The sequence below is a fragment of the Callorhinus ursinus genome, unplaced genomic scaffold (genome assembly GCF_003265705.2).
Source record: "Callorhinus ursinus isolate GAN/ISIS: 27379988/994484 unplaced genomic scaffold, GSC_fseal_2.0 scaffold2, whole genome shotgun sequence".
Classification (NCBI taxonomy): domain Eukaryota; kingdom Metazoa; phylum Chordata; class Mammalia; order Carnivora; family Otariidae; genus Callorhinus; species Callorhinus ursinus.
Genome location: NW_027397064.1, coordinates 100,389,870 through 100,396,905, shown reverse-complemented (window position 1 = coordinate 100,396,905; position 7,036 = coordinate 100,389,870).

The following is a 7,036-nucleotide window of genomic DNA, read 5'->3' as shown; positions in this document are numbered from 1 at the left end:
GGGGCCGGCCGGGCCGCGGGGGTTCCCGCGCGGCGGGGAAGGGGCGCCGAGGGCTGCAGGGGCCGGATAGGCGTGCGGGCGAGGCGGGGGGCCGGAGGGTCACTGCCGCGCGGGCGTCTCAGGGCGCCTCGGCATCTGCAGCCTTCCCCCCATCCTCTCCGCGTCGGGGCCCCGCAGCCCCCAGCTCCGGTGAAGCGAAAGCGGCGGCAGCGGCGCCTTGGCCGCCGCGCGGGGAAGGTGGCGAAAGGGCCGGTCGACGCAACTTGGCCGAGACGGAAGCGAAGGCGCCGGAGTCCCTGGAGCGGAGCCGGGCGCGGCTTGGCGCGGCGCTGCGGCGGGCGCTGCGGCGGGGCCCCGCGCTCGCACCTGAGCACCGAGGAAGGGCCGCGGCCGCCGGCGACGGGCCGGTAGTGCTCGCCGCGGGCCGGCGAGCGGGCGGCGGAGCGGGGCGAGCGCAGTGGCGGGAGCGCCGGGGAGCGCTGGCCGCGCGGGCCGGCTCAGAGGCGGCGCGGAGCCCCCGACCGCGGGCCCTGCAGTCCTCCCGGCGCGTCACACGGCAAAGTTGTCTCTAGGCTCCCGGGGCGCCGCATCCACCGGCGGGCGGGCCGGCCACTGCGCGCTCCGCCGGGGCCTCCGCTCCGCCCGCCTTCTCGCTGCCTCCCTCTCTCCGGCTGCCTGCGCGGGCCGGCTGGGCGCGGGGCGCCGTGAGAGGAAGACGAGGCGGAGGCAGGGCCCTTCTCGCCCCTGTTCCTCCTGCCTGCTGCGGCGGCGGCGAGGTTGGCTGGAGCGCCTAAAAGTCTCGCAGCGTCCCCGGGTGCGGGTGCCCTAGCTCGCTCTCCCACTGGCACACGCCGCAGGGCCGGTAGAGAGCGGGAGGGTGGCGGCCGCGTCCCCGCGCCCGGCCGCGACACAGTGCAGAGCCTGCCGAGGAGTTCTTCTCTTTGCCCTCTCTTCTTTTACTCTCCTCGTTTTTTCTCCCAAGGGGGGAAAAAAAAGCCGCACAATCTCCGTATGTGCGCGCGCGTTGAGATAGACGTTGGCATAAAAAAAAAAGGGGGGGGTGAGAGAGTCTCGTCCTGGCCATGCGGGAGGAGGCTGTCCGTGCCTCCCCGCTCCGGCTTCCCCCCCCCCCGGGGGGGGGGGAGCCTGTTAAGGTGCCGGCCCCCCCCGCCCCCCCCCCCCCCCCCCTCCCCCCCGCTTTTTTCCTTTCTGCCTTCGCGGGAAGGAGGGGCGAGCCGGCCCGCTCCCCTCCCCCCCACCCCCGCAATGCCCGGCCACTTTTGCTGTCTCGAAACTTTCCCACCACGTGGGCGTCCCGGACCCTCGCCCAGCTGGGCGGCGGGCGACACCGACGGGCTCCCGGCCCGGGCTGCCGGTGCTTGCCCCCTCCCCGCGGTCGCGCAGGCCCTGCCCTCATCCCTGCCGCCGCCCTCCGAGACCAGGAGAAGCGACTCTCGCCGCGGCGGCCGCCCCCGTCCCTCCCCGGGTGCACCTTCTTGAGCTTGGCGAGGCGGGGGCAGCGTTGCGGCCGCGGGCTGGCTCCGCGGGTGGATGTCGCTCCCGGGCTGCAGTGCCCTAGCCGAGCGCCCCGGGCCGCCCGAGCGCTGGGCAAGGCGTGGGCCCCGCGGGCTGGAGGGATAGAGGAGGCGGTGGCCGTTGGAGGCCTGGCCAGCCGCTGCCTCTGCCGGCCCCACAAGCCCCCAGGGAAATCCTCGACTGTGTGGGGAACCAGCCTCGCGGCAGGGAGGCCTCTGAGCCCCAGGACTTGCGGAGCTGACGAGGCACCATTACCTCCCTGCCCCAAGTGGTCGATCTTGGTCTCAGACAAACCCGGGTTCCAGTGGAGGCTCAGCGACTGCCAGCTTTGTAGGAGTGACCTTGGGTAGTCTTCACCCTCTCGGGTCTTTAGCTCATTATCTGTCATGGGGGAGGACATTAACACCTGTGTCACACCTTGGGAGCCCCAAACAAGGCAACTTGGTCAAGCTCCTCACAGAACCCGAACACTGTGATTCTAAGGCATAGTTCCTGGGTAGCCCAGACAAACGACCCTGTCACTGAACAGGGAACCACCCAACCCATCCAGAACCCCAAGTGCGGTCGTTTCTCTGTCCCTCCTTACGCCCCCACCTGGGCACGGAGTAGCAAGACAATGCTCACAGGGCGCAGCGCCCCGGCCAAGGAACACCACCCTGCCCTATCCCATTACCCGCCCAGCCCCCCCACCCACTCAACAGGCAAGACTGTGAGGTGGACGCAGGGTGGGAGGTCATTCTGGCTTTCCCAGGACCTGGGGGAACTGAAGCTGGAGCGTAGCGTCCAGCTCAGCGTTCCCCACACTCCCCGAGCTGGGGAGCTTCAGGCGGCGGGCTTCGGGCCCGTTCGTGCCTCTGCGGAGCTCAGCCTGGACTGCAGCCCCGCTGAAGCCCGCAAGTCTGGAGGCCGAGCGCCCCCTCCCTCCCAATCTGAGGAACCGACCTGAAGGTGCCTGGCCCTGCGGGGCAACATTGGAGCTGAGAGGGGTTTACCGGGTTTACCGAGGGGATGTCAGAAGCGGGGGCCCAGGAGGGTCCCCGCGATGGCCGCCCTTCTGCCTCCTTAGGGCTGTCTCCAGAGCCCAATTCTCTGCTGTTCCCATCCACGCAGCACTCTCTGGCCTCTGGTTCCTCCTCCTGCCGGATCCCAGAGCCCGTGGAGCCTGTGATCTCTGGGCGGGAAGGAGGTGCTTCTGCCTCCTGCTCCGTGGCTCTGAACCAGGCTGGACCCACCTCCAAGGCTTTGTTTGCATCTTCCACCAGGCACACAAGCTCTGGTTCTCTGGGTCTTTCCAACACCACAGCCACTAACCATTTGGCAAACTCCTGTCTTGAAGACCCAGCCCCATCTCCCTTCCTTGGTGAGGCTCACCATGGCCCTCTTGTGCCCTGAAAAGTTATTTGCCATATTGGGTTCCTCTGCCCAGTGCCTGGCTGTCTCACAGTTCACCTATCTGTCTCCTTTGTGGGGCCCCAGAGTCCTGGAGGACAAGAACCAGGTCTCATGGGTCCCGCCTGATGCCATGCTGGTTGATTGAATGAATGAACGAATAAGTCATTAAGCCAGTAAGGAATTGAGCACCCTGGACTCCCCAGGACCCTCACAACAGCCATCCCTTGCCTGTCTGGCTACCACCATTCTCACTGTGAGCCCCACCCGGGCTGGACAGGGCTGGGAGGGAGGGGGCGCTCCACACTTTTGGGAAGATGCAGCATCCTGCCCATTGACCAGGCTCCGGGAGGGGCAGAAGCCACCTCATCCTTGCTGGGAAGAGGAGGGAAGAGGAGGTTGAGAGGAGGGTCCACATTTTGCTCCCCTGGTGGAGAGCTGTCAGCCCTGCTGCCAGTCATCTGCTGGGAGGGAACTGGGTCAAGCGGTAGTCAGAAACCATCTGCTCGGGAAGCTGGGATTATCCCGCGCCCTCTGCTGATCCCCCAGCCCACAGGAGCCAAGGGTGTAAATTGAGTTCTTCCAGATCACCTTGTGCTTGTGGGGGGGGGAGCCCCCCATCTCCTACTGAGGGGCAAGGACCTGTTCCTGTTGCTTCAAAGCCTCTTTCAGCGCTGGGCTCTGTTCTTGTACTGGTGACCTCAGCCTTCAGCCTCAGCCAGGGGTGTGACTGTGCCTGTCAGTTTGGAATACAATAATGCACATCAGTGCTGTAGCCAGTGCCCTCCTGCAGGAACAGGTCACCCCCCCAACACACACACCGCCACAGAATGCTGACTCCCTGCCGCCATCAAGGAACTCAGGCCCCGTGGGGAAGGCAGGAAGAAAACATGGCGGCATTATGGATCCTGGCACACAAAACAGGAGAGGGCTTCCTCTAGGAGGCGCAGAGCGCGTGCTCTCACAAAGGTTTTGGTTTGGTTTGGTTTGGTTTGGTTTTTTTGCATAACTCACAGTTAAGTGTCAATTTGGGGAAAGTGAAAATGTCCACAAGTGACAAAACAAACCATAAATGAGCCTCAGAGTACATTTGCTAAAAGAGAACCCAGGTGCAGCTCTTGGCCACATGGCCCCTTCAGGGTGCAGGGTGCAGGGTGAAGAGAAGGCCCTCAGGCCGGTGGCACTGGGGATGTGGGCTGAAGAGAGGCCTTTGGCACGGTTGGGTTCGGGGACCTGGTGTTCACTTTACCACCATTGGCCGGGGAGCCCCTGTGGCCAGACATCACTGTCCCATATCACACTTCTCTGGAGTGGCTCAGTGTCTGAATGGAAGGAGCAGCATGCCAGACCAGACGAGATGTCCTGTCCACCTGGCAGCTCGATTCACAGGAGAGGAACAAGCCTGGAACTGGGGGCAAAGCAGGACACAGCCCTGGGGGCCCCCGAGGGGCCAGGAGCCAAGCTGACCTTCAGAAAAGCTCAGACACCAGCATGGAGTCCCCTCAGAATGCACCCCCCCCCGGAGGCCACCTCATGCTTTCGAGATCACAGAAGCAAGTCCTTGACGAGAGAGTGGGCGTGGGAAGGTGATTTTGATGAGACAGCCCTGTATTTCTCACCGGGGCTGCCGGATGGTGCCCACATTTGGAGGACCCCACCAGCTATCCACATCCTTAAGTTCAGCTGTGGCCTGGGAAGGGATGCTTGTCATCTCTGAAACTCATGAGCTCCAGGGCTGAGACCATCTGTGCCCTTCATCTGTAGCTGCCCGGCACCCAGCACAGCCCTGATCTGGGAATGCTGACAAACTAAAGTCAGTTCATCCCATGTAACTGACGAAGGAGCTGAGGTGCCGGAACGTGGCCTGCTCAATGGGCCTGGGGTTCACAAGCAGACTCCCAAGTTCCCATTGGCCTACACATGCGGCAGACCACCACAGGTGTGCTCCCTCCTGCTTCCCACCCAGGCAGAAGCATGCTGACCCACCTTCACAGGCTGCCAGCCAATCCCTAAACCAGGCTGTAATGCAAAACCTGGCTGTAGAGCTCCCTCATCTAGTCGTTTCTTTTCAGCGGACTCTCTCAGCAACCAATCCCCTAACATCTATTGTTTGTTAGCAAGAATCCTAGAAATCATTGTGTCCCTGGACCCACTCTCAGTAGGACCAAGGTGCTGAGAAGAAGCTGGCTTGACAGGACCTGGGCCCCCCCGCCGTCCACCTCATCCAGCAAGGTGCTAGAGGCTGTTATGGTTAACATGTTTTGAACGTTCGGGAAATATTTCAACAGCCACCCATAGGGATGGCCATCCAAGTTGGTATATTTTCTAGAAAAATAGAGGCGCTAAGTAGAGCACTTAGTGTCCCATTTCAAATTGTTAATCACAAACTATTCCTCGCCCAGAATTCCTTCCCATTCATTCAATAACCACGCTGAGCTAGCTGCTGAGGATATAGCAAAGGTGAAGTCCAACCCCATCAGCCTTGGGGAGGCCAATACACAAAGTTAACTGGGAGCTAACTGGGATAATGCAGCACAAGGGGAACAAGAAGGAACCACCTACATCTGCCAGGAGTCTCAGAGGAAGCAGGATTTGAACTAAGCCTTGAAACATGAGGAGGCGTTTTCCGGGTGGACATGAGAGAGGAAAGGTCCTCTGGGAGAGGAGCCTGCATGATGGGAATATGTTTCAGGTGAGGAACAAGAGCAAATCCAGTGGAGCTGGGCTGGGGAGGGAGAGGAATGCCTTGTCAGCCCGGAAAGGTGTGATAAGGCCAGGAGGGGATGTGACCCCTTGCAAGAGTGTTTTAGGAGGACATTGGTGACATTGTAGCAAGAAAGAGCCAGCCCCTCAGGGAGGAGAAGAGGTCCAAAGGGAAGGTGGTGGCAGTGAGGACCAAAAAGAAGAAAGGGGAAGGGTTGGCTGCCTTCCATCGAAACACCAGGACTGGGCCAGGCAGGAAGAGCTGAGGATCCTCCCCCACCCCATTTCTGCCCTGAGTGGTCCTGGATGCAGCTCCCGTGTGCCCGTGTGTGGGGAGAACCCAATGAGCTAGTTATTTTGCAACTAACAAAGGAAAAATGGAGCATTTCAGAGGTCTCCTTGCGTTGGGTCCCCAGGCCCAACTGTGTCCACTTCGGGAACACATGAGTCCAAGCATGAAACGCTCCTTAAATAGCATCCCCCAATTCTCAGCTGCTCTTGAACTTCAGAGCTGACCCTTGCGTCCATGCCTTGAAGAATGAGAAGTGACCCTCCTGTCCAGGGAGCCACCAGCAAAAACACAACCATGCACAGCCGACCCAAGATAGCATTTCTTCGGTTCTCACAGGTGACAGGAACAACACAGAAAAAAATAAGGATATGACTCTTGTAACGGGTATAGACAAGACATCCTTCCTGCTTTTTAAACAAAACCAATGAATGTGTTAATTTAATTCATTTATGTATATGAAAGCTGAAGACTTTTATTCCCAATAGTCAATACACATCCCCTCCCAGTGCACCTGGGTACTCCATAGTCACACAGATCAATACCTGTGAGGCTTTCACGGTGAAGTAGCTCAGAAGGAGAGCCCCCATGATGTTATGCTTCACACAAGATCACCCCTTCCTTACATAAGACTCTGAATTCTTGCTGTCAGTAAAATGTCTCTGTCTTGCCATTGAAGGGAATTCTGCAGGGGGATCCACTGTGGTTGTAGAAGAAGAAAGAAATAGGGCCATTACCAACTCAACCCCCGGCCCAGCCCAGGCCTATTGCTTCCTCGTAAAGCTGTGTTAATTTCAAGTTCTCCAAACTTTGCGCCCTTTCCCTCTGGCCCAGCACTGGGCAGCCTTGGCACTGGGCAGTGGGCAGGCACACACTCATTTGTGCTGCTCTCCCCAGTGTTGCCTGTGTTCCCCACTCCCATCCCCACTCCCCCACGCCCCCCTTCCTCCCCTCCCCAAAGTCAGGTGCTAAACCCATCCCCCTGGGCTCAAACACACTCAGCTCTTTCCCTACCTCTCTTTTCCCATACATTAGATTATGATTGAAATGCTGGAGAAAAAACAAATGAATGAAAAGGGAATGATCAGATTTTTGCTGGTGGGTAAATGTATTTATATC